Genomic DNA, 19,167 nt, shown 5'->3' on the forward strand with positions numbered 1-19,167 from the left:
TAACAGCCGTCTAATGAACTAACGTTGTGTGTTAAAGCACAACGCAAGCTCCAAATGAAAAGTTGAATGATCGAGAAGGGTCTAGCTGCAGAGCTGCAGTATCGCGCTCTCAGCCCAGCACTCTTGATGATGTCACGTAAAGCACTTGCGCTTGAAAGCAGCATTACTACGTACTGTATACACTTTGGTGCTAAAAAACAAAAATCTGATGTTAAAATTCTCTCAGAAGGGCAGGGAATTGTGACTGCAATTCTGAAATGAACCACTAGAGGCGTACTTGTTTGGTAGCTAGTGCGGTCTGAAAGTGAGGGTCTAAAGTGTGGTACTGCGGGTCTGCAGTTGAATGTTAGTGGAATGATCGGGTGGATTTCTAGTGTCAAATTTTGGTAGCATACTTGACTGTTTGATTGGTCTCACTATCCAATTTATCAAAATCACAAACACACACTTAGAAACACAACCGCTGCCCCGACACAGGTGAACAGACGTAACAAACACGTAGACAAGGTCAACACTTTATGTGGTAAAGCCCACATATGCTGACTCTGCGACTCTTTTTTTTATTCTCTTTGCAAAACAGACTAAAGAGACCATGCTGTCCTCACCTATACATGTACATCATGTTATTTTCGTGGTTTTAGTTACAGTCCACAGTCTAACATACTAGCAAAGCTGCTGTACCACACTTCCTTAACATTTTGGCTCTATACTCATTTTTGCTCAGCTGTTTCAATTAAACAGCTTTTTGGAATGTGTCCATTCATTTACCCTTCACACATACTCTCGCAGCACGTCAACTGGGCCGAACATTTTCATACAATGTGAACATAGAAGGCAGGCTTTGGCCATACACGAAGGGCGACTCAAACATGCAGTGCGAGCATGATCAGCATGAAAGTCTTTATCCATAATCAACATGGTAAATGACCGATCAGCTTTGTTGACTTCTTGCTGCAGCCATACAGTCAAATCTTTATTTAGTCAAAACCTACTCTTCACATTGGGAATGACAAGTGATAAACATGAAGCTGCATGTTATGAAATGTTTCCTAATTATAAGCAAAAAGTTAAGTAGGTACATTATGTTAACCAAACATGTGCAGGTAAGTTTCTTTGGTAATTAATTTTAAACATTCACATCAAACACTACTCTACAGACCTAATAAATAAATAAATTAATTTCACTAGAAATTAATTCATCTTAAATATCTGGATGGGCAGTGCACAAAGATGTATAGCTACCTTGAACCTACATTCATTGCCCATTTTATCAGGTTAACTTACCATACAGATGCATTTCTACAACTGGACATAATCTGTGCACACCCCTTTACACCAATCAACGTTCAGGACCCCCTCAGGATGACCACTGAGCAGGTACTGTTTGGTTTGTGGACCATTCTCAGCACATGCACCCTTCAAGTAACTGGATCTGATATAATGGACAATGAGTGTAGATACAAGGTAGCTGACCATAAAAAAGTGACCAATGAGCATGTACATATGCTTGCACACTGACACACGTCACTGTCCGGCTATGGTGAGCAGAAGTGCCGAAAGTGTGTGCGTGGAACGTGTTTTTGTGTGGAGTTGGATTAGTGTGGCAGGGCGTGGGTGGACAGGCCTGGCTGAGGCAGGTTTAATGGGAGCGCATGGCTGGGTGACGTCCTCAGAGCTGGACCTGTGACAGCCACCACAGAGACGTGACACACACCAGCGGGGAGGGACGGGCCACAGGGACCGAGGCGCTAAGAAGGAAAAAAAAAAAAGAAAGAAGAAAGCCAACATGACAACATGACACGTCTGGCTGTGAGCATGCAGCCTGGGCTAATCGTGACGCACTCTGTTTGTTTAGTGTAATCCGTATCAGACAGCACCCCACTACACTGCCTCACCCCTCCACCAGCACTGAACACAGTGCACAAGTCTCGTCCCCCTCTCTCCTTCACTTCACCTGTGGGAAGAAGAAGACAGACAAAGATGGGGAGAGAGAGATAACGAGAGAGAGAGAGAGAGAGAGAGAGAGAGAGAGAGAGAGAGAGAGAGAGAGAGAGATAACGAGAGAGAGAGAGATAACGAGAGAGAGAGAAATATACTGTGTGAGAGAAAGAGACAAAAATAGACTGACAAGAGAGAGAGAACAAAAGAAAGAAGAGCACAAAGAAAAGGAGAGAGAGAATGAAAGACATGGATAGTAAAAGAGTAAGAGAGAACAAGAGAAAGAGCTATGGGCCAAGAGAGATGGAGAGACAGAAAGAGCAAAAGAAAGAGAGAAAGACTAAAAGAGAAACCATAGAGAGAGAGAGCAAAAGCAAGAGAATGAGAGAACAACAGAGATAGAGAGAAAGACACAGCAACAGAGTAAGGGAGAGAACGAGAGAAGAAAAAAGAAGGAATGAAAGAGATCTACAGAACGAGAGTGACAGATGGAGAGAGAAATATAAGGAATGGTAGAAAGAGAGAGCAGAACAGTGACGAAGAGTAAAAAGTACAGAGAAAAGGAGAGAGAAAGAAAAAATAAAGAACAAGAGACAAAGACTAAGAGTGAGAGAGAGAGAGAGAGAGCAAAAGAAAGAGAAAGAAAGATAGCGAGAATTAGGGGCAGGCAAAGAGCAGACAGAAAGAAAAGCGTAGAGAAAGGTAGAGCAAAAGTCAGACGAAAGGAGAGAACAAGAGAGACTTAGAAAGAGTGAGAGGGGTAGAGAGACAGGAGAAGGTAAAAAAGCAGCAAGAGAGAGCGAGAACAAGAGAGGACAGAAAGAGTGAATGAGCAAGAGGCAGAGAGAGTGAGAACAAAAGAGGAGAGAGAGAAAAAGACAATGAAAGACAGAACAAGAAAGAGAGAAAAAGAGAAGGATAGAGAGAGAGGAGAGCAAGATGCTGAACAAAAAGCATAGAGAATGAAAGGTATAGCGTAAGAGAGATAGAGAACAAAAGGAAAAAAGGAGAGAAAAAGAGAGAATAACTGAAAGACAGAAAGAGAACAAACAGAAGTAGAGAGATCATGAACAAGAGACTAAAGGAAAAGCACAGAGAAAAGGGGCGAGATAGAGAGAAAGAACGAGAGCACGACATGAAGAGCGAGGGAAATGAGGAGAATGAGTGAAGGAGCGAGAGAGTGAGAGTGAGAACGAGAGATGCAGAACAAACCAGTGAAAGACTGAAAAAAGCTTAGAGAACAAGAGAAAGCGAGAGATGGATTACAGAAGGGAGATTCAGAGAGAGAGGAGAGAGAGTGAGAGAATTATAGAAAGAGGCAGAGAGAGAGGCAGAAGCGAGGGAAAGGAGGAAGCTGAGAAGAAAAGCCTCACACCTCCGTTAATTAAGCAGCGGAGAGATGAGACCCGACGAGATCCAAGACAACAACGCAGCAGCCACCGGGTGACAAACATCTGAGGCGCTATTTTAAGGGCAGATCAGAGCGGAGTTCCTGCGAGCTGAGCCAGCTCGGGCCCCACCGCACGCGCAATTAATGCAGCCTCAGAACGGGGAGAAAACTTCTGTTTCCTTTGTGCAAACTGCTCTCTTAAGTTTGGAGGAGAGGGTCCTTTTATTTAAGCAGCTTTTCATCATCATCACCACCACCACCACCATCACCATCATTGCCACCATCATCATCACTTCATGCAGCTAATGGGTGACCAAAAGAGCACAAAAATGGTTTAAAACTCATTTATAATGATGTGCGTTAGACTGGGAGGCTGTGCAGCTAGCCCTAATTACTCTTTTCAGGCAAGGTGATGATTATTTCTAATAAATTTCATCAGGAGTTGAAAAAAAATAAAATAATGTAGGCTGAGTATGCAAATGAATTTACATCTCCCTTTACTGCTTTATAGCCTGTATGTAATGAAGCTCATGAGTAGAACAACAAATATTAAGGAACTCATTTAGTTAAATGAGACTGATGCAATGTAAAGTGCCTGCAGCGAGACCCCAAAAGTTATCAGCACAAGTGTCTATGAGTATACAAAGGGTATTGAAAGAAAAATATTAAAATTTATTTGTTTTGATGTAGGATATAAGGTACAATGAGTACCGTGACTCATATACAGTTAAATGTTCTGCTGTAAAAATAATTCTGATAGACATACCATGGCTGAACAATAGGAGCAGGCAGGCTTTCAATGCACCAATTTCTGATTGAATTTTTGAGTTGATGGATGGATGGATGGATGGATGGATGGATCTTTATTGATCCCAAAGGGAAATTGCAGTGTTACAGTAGCAAGACAGATAATTGCAGAAAGAAAATGGACATAAATAAAAATAAAAAGGAGACTAGTATTCTACAGGGCAGCACTGAATCACTCTGTCACACTGGTTTGACAGAATTCATAATTTTATAAAGTTTCAAATGTTTTCAGACATTACACAAACACTGGGAATCCCTGTGGTGTAAAGCAATCCTGACTACTAGCATAGTCACTGATCTCACTGAACCTGGCCTTTTATTAAAAAAAAAAATCTAAGAAAATTGTGATTATATTGATATTCAGCATGAAATGGATACCAGACACACGTTTTTACTTTTTCAGCCAGAGAAAAGAAGCCAAATTGCAGTTAGATATCTTGAGTCAACTAGCTACCTTGCTAAATTTAGCTTTTAGCCTGTTGTCCTCATCACGAGTCATGTTGTTGGAGCATTTTATTCTCACCATTTTAATAATGATTTGAAGATAGTTACTACAGTTATATATTTGCTATAAGATATTCAGCTTCACAGCAGAAACACTAGCTATTTGCCTTCCTCTGCACTTCGCCAGCTAACGAAAAGCAAATATTTCCAAATATACCTCCCACCTTCAAAATGCAATATCAGAAATGTTTTTTTAGGGCTCCTGAGTAGCGCAACTATCTAAGCGTGGCCCTATCAGACAGGAGATTGTGAGCTTGATCCATGGTGATGCTACAGCCATCCATGGAGTCCCAGCGAGCACAACTGGCCTCGCTCTCTAGGTGGGTAGGATGCCCCACCTCTCCCACCCATCACTAGCTGACAAAACAGAACTGATAGTCCTAACTAAAAATAAATTGGAGGGAAAATCCCCCCCCAAAAAATTGGGTCTTTAAATGGGAAAATCTTACTCTAGAGAGAACTAAGGCACCAATGTAGAATAGATGGTTAACATTTTTCATTTTGGCTGAAGTGCCCTTTTAAATATGAGCACAACTGTTGCACTTTATAGCAAAGTTAAAATGCAGCGTTTCACTGAGTGGTTGGCCTGTATATTTTCTCCAACTATCAGTGATGCAAAATAAATATACAAAGTGATTTCAGTATTTGAACACTAGCATCTGTTAACCATATACCTCCCCACCTATACATCCCTAATGTAAACGGTTTCCGTGTTATTTCACAAACCATATTCCATTATATTCCTAAAACAGACAATGATAAAATGAATAGAACAGAAATCTCCCTTAATGAACCTCAAACCATTTACGCTTTATGTGCATTTAAATGTATTAAACTTGACTTTAAACTTGAAAATGACTTATTTTAACAGTCTCGCACCTTTTTTAGCAAAAAGGTAACATTTCTTATACATTAAAATAGCCACATACAGTAAACACAATACATATTGTGAAATTTGTTTAGCATTACACCCCAAGTCTACACGTTTGTTTGTTTAATGCAGGTGGAGCTGTGGAAAGTAGAGTACTGAGGAGAGGGGGGAGGGGTCCCGAGTGAAGACAGAAGACTAAAAATGATATCAGTTGATGTCTCTAGGGCCCGGCACAATGGCACAGTGATGGAAGATGACAGCTTCCTGTTTTTAATTGCTGTAGATGCCGCTGCCGCCTGGCACCCGGGGGGGACAGCGGTGGGGCTGACACAGATAGTCTCTAATGAGTATTAATCTAATCACGCGCTGACACAAATAAGGCTTGCGCTCATAATCATCTAAAACCCCCAAAACTGACATTTAGGTAGGAAGTATTTACACCTCCTAAAAATTACACTGCCAGCAAGTGCATTCGCTTTAAAGGAGACGGAGTAAGCAACTTTAAATGGTAGCTATTTACTCGATCCAGTGTAAAGAAGAACTGCGTTTTCATTAAAGGAAGAGCAGCGAGGTGGGCAACAAGGTCAAGTCTGTTAGAATGCCTGGTAGGCCCTGTAGACCAGATAAGACTAAAGGATATTAGATTTTAGTAAGTTTCAGAGTCAAAACATAAAGTAGAACTTAAGGCAAAATACAATGCCCACATTTCTGCTTCCACAACAGCACATATAAAAATGTAACCTATAAAATACACTTTTTTTCCCCTATGAACAGCCCAGGTAGGCTTATTCCCAGCAGCAGAAAGCAGCCTGCAGTCCAGCAGGAGTCTGCTTCAGGAGCACTGTAAATCTCCTCTCTCAATAACAATGATCTAAATATCTGCAGGTCCTACTCCGTGAGCAGCCACACACGCTGAGGTTTTACTCCTATATAAGTCTTATTTACTTGCTTTGTTTTATTCATAACTTTACTCTTTTGAGTTTTATGAGCGGACAAAAACCCAAACAACCAGGAGCGAAGTGTCCCAGCTGTGTGTGTGTGTTATTGAATTGTAAATAAAGTAGAGCACATTATTTACTCTTAGGAGCACAAAGAACAGGGGAAAGCATGCAATGGAGCACGGAGCCCCTCATACAAGCTGAACTGGAGCTCCGGAGTGTGTGCGCTGTGCAGGTTTGTGTTGAGTTTCTCTCGTTGTTAATTCATTTCCATTGCAGATTGAGAATGTGCCCATTAAGGCCAAGCCTAACATGAGTAATGTGCAACACCTGGAACTGCTCCCTTTGTCACTGAAGTCTGGAAAGCAGCAGTCTAATTACGTCGATTAGTATTTACGAGGCAGTTCCGACCCAACAGTCCAGTGGTAACAAATGGGATCGCAGATTACTCAAACAAATAGCACGTCTGCGGCAAGCTTTTCTGCACCATCACCGCTAGAATCGCTGTATATTTTAATTTAAAAATAAAACAGTACTGGTACCAAATACAACTAAGGCTGCCGTGGGAAACTGCTTTAACTTAATCTTAATAAAAAAATAAAAATAAACACTGATCACAGTTTACCTTCTCGAAAAAAATCTGCAGTGATTAGTTTGCTTATCATGTGGTTTGCAAGAGGATAACTACTTTTTAAAATCCTCCTATTGGCCTTTCTTGAGAAATCCTGCCAAGGCCACACCAATGTATATGCATTGAGTGTATATAATCATTTCAATAAGTCTCTTTAAAAGCTTACATGGCTTTTCATTGTTTTATGTTTTTTAAAAACTCTGATTCATCAATTAATTGTCAAAATGCTCAGTAGATTATTTGTGTACCAATATAATTAGGGAAGCACCAATATGATACTTCTAGACCAATGACAATATCCATCTATTCCCACAGTGTCCCCTCTTTATTACAGCTTCCATTCTTTTTGCGTCTTTCAAAGATGTTTCAGTCGAAGTTGGTTGCATTTTCTGCTTCTCACAATCCAAGTAATCCCAAACACGTTCAGTGATGTTGAGGTCTGGACTCTGGGGTGGTCAGTCCTTTGTTCTGAGAACACCAGCAGCTTCTTTGTTTGATTTACAAATGTTCTTCTTTTTGTCTGTTTTCTCTGACAGCTACACTTCCTTTCAGGCCCATATTATTGTTGTGTTCTCACAGTAGAAAGATGGACAGTAATCTGGAGCTTTTAGCTTTATCTGCTCAGACATATCTTCTCAGAATTTTCGCATCAATAAAATGTGCAGCGATTCAGCAATATTGATTGATGTCATACACAACAATCATAAAAAAGCAAAAGAAAGGAACAGAAAATGAAAATGTGACAGAGATGTTTCCCCAGTAATGCCAGTATTAAAGTCCTCTGCACATTTCTTCTCTCTTCAACCATCTCTTCTACACATCTTCTCACTAAAGTCCCTTAAACAGGAATATTTTATCTGTACCTTTTACATATTTTAAAAGCTAAATAATCAATCCATCTGGGTGATTTGATCACAGGGATTCCCAATGATCTGGGTGAGTGCCTTGATAAACCTTTTTAGAGGTCTGTAATCAACCTGAGCCCAACAATGCATTGTGTACACATTATTTTACCTACAGCATCGGACTCAGGTTGGGATGGTTTTCACATGGCATTTTTTGGAGTTTTAACTTATAAGTCAGTAACCTGTCTGCCCTAAAACTTCACATTTTATTATAGTTAAAAATTGAGTGAACATAATGAAACACACATTGTTCTGTTAACTTACTACTACATTTTCATTGAGCTTGAAATTTTAAAAAGAGTTGGAAATGAGCGAAATGTTAACATTATTATGTAAAGGGGCTGGTTAAAAAAAATATTAGGGGCTAAAGCCCCGGAAACCCAGGCCAGATGACGGCCCTGACTCAAATATTTTGACTGGAAATTAAAAAAGATATAGTGGTCTCAGTGCTGTATGTCATTAAATATCAATTTGAAATATCAGTCCAATCTAAACATATGTACGATGCTGATAATTAAAATAAATAAATGAATAGATATCTGCCGATACAGATATAACGCCGATATTATTGTGCGTCCCTAAATATAATCCATAGAGGGTACACAACATACAATGCATACTGTAAAGTGAACTGGTCTGCACTGAGTGCTTTGGTTTCATGACATGCAGCCTACAGTAAGGTAATTACAGCATGTCATTTCATCAAACTTCTGAGCGCTGGTACCTTTCGGAATTATTTGCACTCCTTTCAAATAAAGTCACCTCTACGTTTCAGTAAAGTGTCAACAGCATGTGCCCTGCTCAAAGATAAATATGTTGTCAGTAATTGCTTTGACATACGAAATGCATCCATGCATATGCTGAAGGAGGAGACAGGAACACATGAACATCAGCCTCAGAAACTGACGACATTCCTATTTCACATATGAACGGGCAAGAACGGTCGATTACAAAGCTTCTGGAAGGTGAGCAGACGTATTCATCTCTCACTGGTATTTCTGTCACCTTCACACTATTCTAGCATTAGCGAAGTGATGCTAAACTGAAAATCTACAACTCCCCCCACTGTAGCAGACAACCTTGATCCATGGACCCACCTTTTATTGCTGCCTGTTGGCCAATTAGAAAGTGCATCAGGCACCTCCGCTTGTTTATTGGCTTTCATTGCTCTGCATCCTGAATCTGCTATTTGCCTTTTAATACACAATTTCGCCTGCCTCACAGCTTGAGAGCTCACTTTTTCATCTTTAAGACCTACCATCAGGAAGGGAAGGCTAATTGGTAAAAAGCACTCTTATAGCAGCTAATCCTAATATTGTTTAGCATGAAACAAAGGACTCCATTAAAAAATGATTGTTTAAAACGTTATTGCTCCGCAAAATGCCTAACTGAACATGTACATTTATATTTGTTGTAGAGGCTCATCTGGGCAGAGGGAGGGAAATGTAGTGCATGAGATGAAAGAAACAAATCCATGATTACTCCTGCTCTGCATGTGGCTAAGATTGTTATTAACTACTGGTTTAGCAGTAGGACAGACTCAAAATAGCACTAACAACATTGTGTTAACTTCAATTAGACTCAGCAAGTCTACACTATTAAAAGAAATGGTTCCAGGTAAGACTATTTTGGGATTTGATCTCTGTTGAGATCAAATGATCTCCTTTCACAGGGGTTCTATAAAGGACCAGTTTGACCTGACAGCAAAGGGAGCTATGAGCCCCAACTCAAGGCTGCAAATAATGTGCTTTATGCCTACCTGAGAATATGCTTAATTTAATGGGCATATAACATGTAAAATAATGTGTTTGGTCAAGAAAGAGTGGTCAGGAAACCCGCCTACCAAATGCCCCTTATTTGCTAGGCTTATATCAGCCGTGAAAAGTTCCTGACATCTCAACAGTACCTGACAGTGGTGATTAAGCATTAAAGAAAATGTATATATATATATAATATACACATATACATATATATATATATATATATATATATATGTATATACATACATATATACATATACATATATATACATATATATATATATATATATACACACACACACACACACACACACACACACACACACACACACACATATATATATATATATATATATATATATATACATATATATATACACATATATACATATACATACATACATATATATACATACATATATATACATACATCTCATATATATATATATATATGAGATCTATAAGCTGGCCATCAGGACTGGTCGACACTAGAGGGATTTCTAACGAGTACCATACATTTGCATAAAGCTGGGTATTGTAGTGAAAGAACACTGATGAACGAAAATGTAAATAAAATAATATCATGAATTCTGTCGAGCCGATGAGGCTGGATATAAATCCTGTGTTACAGAATACTGCATAACACAACAAATAACAGTTTTAGGCCACAATACCCCTTTAACATCTGTAAAGCAGTAATAAATATGTATGAGTTTGTCACAGAAATGTGTTATTAATCAGTCTGCCAAATATAAATGAAAAAAAAATAAAAATTCGGCAACTATATAAACAAGGTTTCAAAATCGTGAAAAAGTAAGCAGTATTCTCTGCTCTGAAACACTGGGGGCGTGTCCACGAAGGCGCTGAAACCAAGACTTCAGCTTCCTATTTGCCAGAATGTAACTGCTGCACCATTTAAGGTGGAACAGGAAAATTAGAGCAAAAAGCTGGAGAAAAGGAAGCCAACTTCAGCTTTGCATTAACGTTAGCATATCCATTAGCTCACTAGGTTAGGCAGCAAAGCCACTCTTGGATTGAAACGAAGGCCCTAGCAATGCTTCAGCTGACACAATCACAGAATTTTCTTTCATTTCAGTGCAGCCTCCCTCGAGTGTCAAACACCACTACGGCCTGAAAAATGGATGCTCCGTCTAGCAGCTTTGTTGCACTTGTACAGCCTAAATGTTTGAGCCACCAGAGTCAGAATTTAATCCGGAGCCAGAGGACACTGACCACCTGAGAGTCAACCTCATTCCTCTCAGTCTGCAACAGAACGGGCATTTTCTCCTATTCGTGCAAGTCAGCAGTAGATATTACTGACTAGGATAATCTGGTTAGAGCTATCAATAAATAACAGAACAAAACACATTTTGCGATCGAGCAGAACCACTGATGCTAATGCGTTCTAGTTTTTATAATATGTTACTGCCAGGGGTCATGCTAAGTTCGGCTCCAGTTTGTCAGAACCATGATTTCAGGCCCGCCCAAGAAATCTTGAACACTAAAATGATGAAAAACAGCTTAACAGTTTCACTCCACCTACATAGTTCACAGCCTTTTCACATTTTCAGTAATTATATTTTACAATGTATAACGCGTTTCAAAGCAAATCTCTGAATTTCCTTCTCAAGGACTTCTAAGTGATGCAGTATTAAGCTGGTTTCACTACTGCAGGCAAGTTCAGTACGGTGCAACTTGCACACCATGATAGTGTTTCTCTCTGCGTCCAAGTATTGCCAGAGGTGACTTTTCATTTGGATGTGATATTTTCTCACTGATTTCCCAGAATGCAATGTAATGAATACCCAGACAGCACATTCAGTAATCGAATATGGGCACCTGTAATAGTTAACTGAGTATTTGATCAACCGTGTACACCCCTACTGACTACATCACTGCAACAGTTAATTTGTTATTCTGGAATGATTCTTCAGATTTCAGAATAATATACAGCCCCATTGCAGGCAGAACCCCAAAACCACCTGAACCCTTCATGAACCCCTTAATGACTGATTAAATGAATGAATGAGTGAAAGATAGTATGAATGTATGAAAGTGTGAATTTTCTTCGATGAGACATGTCAATGCGTATTGTTTCATCCCACAGTCATTTCCATAATATGGCCCATCCATTTGGCCCGTTTCATTTCCATAATTGTTTTCTGAGCATGCGGCTGCCCTGCTCTGTGCAGAGGACTAGGTGTGGACTAATGGACGGTAGATTGGATTCTGCCTTTATACATGGTGAAATGATGTGCTCCTCTGTTCTTTGTGCCGGATCACGTCTCCCTTTTGGCCTCATGCATAATGGATCGACTTAAAGCGCTGTCCTGCCCAAGCTCTCACTTATTGAAATCTATGCTCAGAGAGGTGCGTATTTACTGAGAGTGATCCCACATCATTTGAGTGGGTTTCTATGGTTCTGCCTTTTTGGAATCTCTCTCCCTCTGCAGGCTCACTCTAGCGTCATTCTTACCATTGTCTGCCACCCCTCCCGTAGGTGGTGCTATCACTTCATAAGCACTTCTATTGGTGCTGATTGGACTACATTCCCACTAGCGCATTTTTTTACTGTCAGGGACGTCAGAAGTATTTCTTCAGTGCCTCATAAATCCCAAAATGGAATTTAACAATTATGTTTTTTCTATAGTAGTGGTGGTACCAACGATTCTGTGTAAGTTGCAGTGGTTTGCTTGGGCTGCTAAATAGAACTCCCAACTAGCGTATGGCGTCGATTGGTCCAAAAGATCATACTTTCACTTGAGTTACCAAACAGGCCCAAATGCTCAATTTCCATGTGCAGATTTTGACACATGGAATGTTCTTTTGACTGCTTGTGGTTTGGTTTTGTTTTGCTTTTTTGTTGTTTGAGCTGCCATCTAGACTAAACACATCAAGAGCCTATGAAAATAATTTGAATTTGAGGCAAATGAAAAAGGACAATTAAATGTCACTGAATATTCCTGACTTATTGTCAGAGTTCTAGTCCAAAAACATGAACACATGTTGCCTTTATTGTTGAGAAGACACGCGCCAAACAAACCCAAACCAAGTAGCAGTATTAACTTTGGTTCACGGGGCTTGCCGGTTCCTTTTCTGGACATTATAAAGACAACTGCCAGCATTACTATATTAGTAATTGTTTTAGAATGTTTGGTCGATGAGCTCTGGTCTTAATAACTAGCCATTCAAATATTCAACCAATAAGCTTACACATTTTAATAATATAGTTTATAATGAACTGAACTGCGATTTGGCAAAATTCACTGGTACTGGTATTGTGACAGTTATAATATCAAACCAAACTTTCAGAGACACTGAAACAAAATGTGAACAATGATTGAACAGCAACAGTTAATCCACAAGCACAGAAACCGCTCTAACAGTTGATTGCATTTATCTGTGAAGGACGAGGGGAGTAGAAACCAGTGTTAAACTCAAAACGCTGAAATAACTACAAATGCATTCTCTCTGCATGAAAATGTCCGAAACACATTTATTTTCTGTATTTTTGCTGATGGCTTCAAGCAAATGGTGCACACTTAATGTATTCCGATTGACTTTTTATTGCTAATAAAATACCTCTAAGCGCTACTGCAGAACACACAAATACCAAACAAACAAGCATAAAAGCACTGTATATGTATTCATAAACTAATATAACGCTGCATCAGTGATAATCAAAATAAACTAACGATCTTTGTCCTCTGAGAAACGGTTGCCAGGATGTTGCTAGGGAATTAGCAGCATCACCAGGTGTATCTCCTTGAACTTCTAATGTAAATGCACCATGCCAGGCTGCGAGTTATCTGTGAAAATAATGTGCAACAACCCAAAGAGTTCTGTCGTGGCCTTCCCCCACCTCTCTGCTTCCACGTTTTCCCTGGAAATAACAGTTTCCATTTAATGTGCCCCTGCTCTTGCCTACAGTCTATCAGACCCAGCTTTAATGAAATGCTACTACCCAGAATCCTCCTCACCGGTGGAATCAGAGCCCTGGGCCATTACTTGGCTGTCTTCAGGAAAAAGGCACATCTACATAAGTTATTTCATTATCTCCCCAGGCTGCAAGAGAAGGGGAAGTACGCTCACGCTCTCTCTCTATCTCTCAGTGTGGATTGCTCCATGGGGAGGTCATTGGGAAGGAGATAGAATTATCTGCAAAATAAGAGAAGGCATTCTCTAATGGCATTTCACTGCAAATATTTAATAACGTCACCTAAACTTCCACTCTCTTCCCGCCATTTTAAACCTGAAGTCATTGTGAGTTTGTCCTCGTCCGTTCCGGCTTAATGAGTGACGGTAGAGCAAGGAAGTTCAGTACATATTACTGACTGAAAAAGGGTTCTTTCAGGGTTCTTTGTTAGATATAGAACCATGACAAAGAACATCAAAGTACTCTTAAATAATTATATAATCATTATATTATATCATAATATTATATTATATTATATAATCATTCAAATAGATGCCTATTTTGGTTTATTTATTATAAATAATTAGATTTGGTATTATGTAATATGTAATAAAAACATGTAACAATGAAATATTAAAAATATTTTTATTGTGCTACTTAGTTGAAAACAAAACTTAACAATATATAGATAAACCAATGGTGTGTACTCATAAGCATGCAGCAACGTCTCTGGCTTGGCAAAAGCAGTGCTAAATATTTCTTATCCAAATTTCTCAAGTCATTTGTCTCATACATGCGTCTCACACACTCAGAAGCGTCAGACTCTGGAGTTTAGTAAATATTACAGTGACTCATGCTGCCATTAGAAGCGGTTTTCAGCGGCTCTACGGAATTGACAGGCCACGAGATCCCACTGCTGGCTCATGCAGCTGTCCAGCAGAGATGCACTGCAGGTGGGGAAAGTGGACACACTAGGCTTGCTAGCAAGCTGATATGCTAAAGCTAAATCAAGCCAAAAAAGCTATTATTACCCCAAGAGACCGACCTTCCATGTGTCTCTCTAAACTTCGCTCATTCGGTAACAACCAGGACTAACATTAACACAGACCGTTACTGACTACACGGCAGGAGACGAAGGAGAGGAGGGCTCAGCCATTGAGGTAGAGGGCTCCCACTGGCGTGTTTTACATTGTTAACACATTGCTTACTGGCTTATTTGTGGCATACTGGTAAAATGAACACCTTAGAAAGAATTTCAACTGGTATATCACCTATTACCATTGTCATCCCACAAAAAATACTGGCTTTACAAATTTTGCCATGAGCATTTTCACTGACGCTTGTCAACCCATATCTCCCACATACACACATAAACCCAATTCCAACAAAGTAAGATCAGTTGGTACAATACCAAAAAAGGGGTTTATAAATCCACTTTGAAAAAAAAAATAGACATTAGCATCTTCCAGTATAGTCCCGCCCAGCACAAATCCAACTGGGGGTATTTTTGACAGTCAAAAGCACGCTCATGAAGGACCCCAGAGCGAAAAGCATAAACGGATTAACAAAATAAGTTGCATATAGCACCAAAAATATTTCTGCTGCTGTTACCAAGATTTCAGCCAGTCTCATTAAACATGCCGAACTCCAGTTCTATACAGTCCCACAGAAAAGTTCTACATCTTAATAATGCAGATGAGTAAGAAGCTAGCATTCTGTTGAACTAGCATTCTCTCCAAGGAACACACTGATATGTATGAGACGTCCGTCATCGCCCAGGTGGTGCAAACACATGCTTACACAAAAATACTTCTGCTCCATGCCTCAGAAACTTTTAATTGCAGTTACAGTATAATTTGTGAAAAGCTTCCAGAAATGTGACTAATCAACGCTAGCAGAGAAAAAAAAAATGAATGCATTCCAGGTCTTTTTTGCCTCCTGCTGTGCATTCCCCACTTTATTCAAAAGTTTTACATTTATTGCTACAATACAAAAACTGTTCTACACACATTGCACCTGGGAAAAGCACTAGCCGGTGCTAAACACCACAGCCATATCAAATATTTCAGCAAAAGTATGTTTGCAGTGCAAAGCTGTGGCTAAAACTCTGTAGGAGGATGGAGCCAAGCACGGAACGGAGCACGAGACCTCCTGGTAGCAGAGAAAAACAGCATGTTTTGCACCGTCAAGCGTGGAGGCTGGCACAGCGCTGCAGTTGGCCGTGGAGATAAGTGAGGACAGGCCCATAGCTTTAGATCAGCACTGCCAGAAGCAACTTAAGTGGCAGATCTGGCATCTTCTGCGTGTATGCCTACGGAAAAACATGGAGGCACAACCTATGCAAATGGGAGTTCATTTGTCAGTGTACTGAATTGTTTGCACATATGGCAGTTGCACATATTTGCAAGACTGTGTTTGTGTGTGAAATCTTTGCCCTTATCTGGGTTTGCATGCATGCATATTCCACTGGCAACTTCTTCCCTGCCGCCTCAGCGTCATTATACACCCTACTGTTTCTGGCAACACATAATGAGCATAGAATGTGATTTGCTAGTCAAATCTAAGTTAGTAAGTAGCCAGCACACATGTACTATAGATATAGATCATATGTAGTACTGTGCAAAAGTCAGAGACCACCTTTTATTTATTTAAATTTTAGTCTAAATGGCCAATAAGAACAAGTTATTTATTTTTCAGCCCCAGAAAAAGTAAAAAAACACGCATTTAAATCTTTTTTCTTGCCTTTATTACAGCTTCCATTCTTCTTACGGCTCTTTCTTTCAGTTTTTCAAAGAAATCTGCAGGAATATTTTTCCACACTTTCATTGTTCAGCCTTAGAAGTTGGTTGCATTTTCTGCTTCACACAATCCAAATAATCCCAAACATTCAACGATGGTAAGGTCTGCTTTCTGGGGTGGTCAGTCTTTTGTTCTGAGAACACCAGCAGCTTCTTTGTTTAATTTGCAAATTTTCTTCTTTTTTGTCCATTTAATTTTCTCTCAGTAATGGGTTCTGGACAGCTACACATTCTTTCAGATCCAGAGTTGAGTTGTCTTCACAGGGTGGAAGCATGGAGAAAAACACTTGTGGATTTGTGCAGATTTAAAGCAGGAAAGGAGCTTGATTTTCTCCTCTCTCTCTCAAAGATGACAGCTTTAACAGACTGTGACAGTTTTGGTGGTCTACTAGGTCTTGCATGGGTGTTTGGAGGCCCATTTTCTCTAAATCTTTATATAATATTGTGAAATTCAGTTTCGGAAACAGTTATTTTTCTTTGACCTTCACCTTCCTTATGCAAGTGGATCTAATGCAAGTATATTTAATCTCTGGAAAATTAATAACTTGTACTTAATGGCTGTTTTAACTGGAAATTAAATTAAAAATGAAGTCAGCTGTAACAGATATTCTAAACACCGACTGATTTTCTAGCTCACTTTCTAGCTGACAGCTAGTATTAATTAAATTAAATACCACAATAATTCCCAAACATCTGAATATTACAGTGTCGATTGATATTTAAGATTGCATTCACTAAGTTACTGTACCCATGCTTCTTAAAAGAACATTTTCTTGTCTTACAACTACAACCAAGGGAACAGTTATGTAGAGTACTGTAACTTAACCATTATTAAAATGAAAAACTAATTTAATTCTAGGATTTTATTTATCAATTTCTATAATAATATTCTACATAACCACAAAAAAATAGATGATGCATTCCTGGAAATGCATACATGCATAAATGAGTTGATCAACACTCCCATTAAGACATTTTCCTTGTTCCTACCAGGGGACCTTGCTGAGGACTTTTAGTTTTGATAGCAATTACTCACAACAATAACCATCTCCATTTTCACAACCTTGCTGATTATCATCTTGTCAGTAGATACGCTCATAACTGTTTGATTGACAACACCTCGCATAACTTTTCATTTGTTGAATGACAGTTAGCTGATGAGCCTACTGAGCCTGCCGTTGATTGATGCCAGTGTCTTCTATTGTACTTCACTGTAAACTAAAAGAAAATCTGAATAAATCTGATTAATGTCTGTCTGATCCTTGTCACACCACTAGCTACAAATGGAGAAGGGTTTGGTTAACACACCTCTATCAGTGTCAGTTAGACTCAGCTCTGTTTAACACTACCATGTTCTTTATCAGAGGTATTCAACCTTGAATCCAGTTTCCAGTCCTGGATTTTGCAATCACTGGCAGTTCACTTACTGCAGTTGTAACTGACTGGCCACCTAGTGTCATAGCGGACTCCTAGACAAAGGGAAGGCAGAAAATCTGTAGCACCCAGACCTCAAAAGCCATGATTTGAATACTTATGTTCTATGACTGGAGTTCTCAACTTTAGTCCTGGGGACCTTCTGCACTGCACTGTTATAAGTACTCTCTGCTCCAGCGCACCTGAAGGGCTTGATAATTAGCTGAAGAGTTGGATCAGGGGCCTGGAAAACTTGACACCGTGCAGAGCAGAGGGTCCCCAGAACTGGAAGTGAAAAATCCTGTTCTATGATCTAAATTAACTACCAGTGATGACTAAATGTAGGATCTATGCCCGTGCTTGACTGCAATTATTTGAGCTGATCTCAATTATTTTAGCTCACCATAATTATTTCCCACTGCTTTAAGCGTTATCACAAGCTTACGTTGCAAAAAACGAATGTGAACCAGGTGAGTTTATCAGTTGGTTTGAGGTAAAAACATGTAAACAAAAGAAATCATAAAATGCTTTTGACACTAGGAATGTAAACAATTAGCCAACTAACCATTAATTGAGAGATAAAACACTGACCTTTGCTATCAGATAAAACATTGATTTAATTTTTTTTTCATTTTCAACAAAACGTAATTCCCATTTGAACAGGCAGGTTTATCATTCAAGACGAGGAACGTTTTTGATTTGTACGCTTGAAGGCTCTACAGGCAATTTGTTTTGCTAAACAGACCTACTAAAGAAATTAAGCCTGTAGCTTCATTAGCCCACCATCATATATTCCAACCATTTTATCTACTTTTTGATTTTGGTCATACAGTCGTTAACATACAGTTGTCAGCCCTTCAGTTTAAACAAAACAAGGTTCATATACAGGTTATGTGTAACGTGGTTTCGGGCTGTTCACTCATCAGGACTGCATTTTACAGTCCATACAATGAACACTGTACTGTAAGCATTTGACAATGGCTTTGAACATAACGAACGGTCATCATTGAGTGATGGCTGAGTCATCAGTTCAAAGAATTTGCATCATCAAGGGAGACATACTACGGGCCTACCAAAAAAAGTTCTCTCTTCTGCCTGGTGTTAACACTTTTAGAGCACAGCAGTGAGTAAAGCCTTCAGAGGGCAGCAGAGAGTAATGTTTGTTTATGTGATGTTTGATAACACCACCTTTAGAGGGCACCTTTGAATAAACGTTTTTATTTGATGCTTGTTAACACCAGAGGGCGGTGGAGAGTAACAGTTCTTTATTTGATGTTTGGTAACACATTTAAAGGG

The sequence above is a fragment of the Colossoma macropomum genome, unplaced genomic scaffold (genome assembly GCF_904425465.1).
Source record: "Colossoma macropomum unplaced genomic scaffold, Colossoma_macropomum, whole genome shotgun sequence".
In the NCBI taxonomy this organism is placed as follows: domain Eukaryota; kingdom Metazoa; phylum Chordata; class Actinopteri; order Characiformes; family Serrasalmidae; genus Colossoma; species Colossoma macropomum.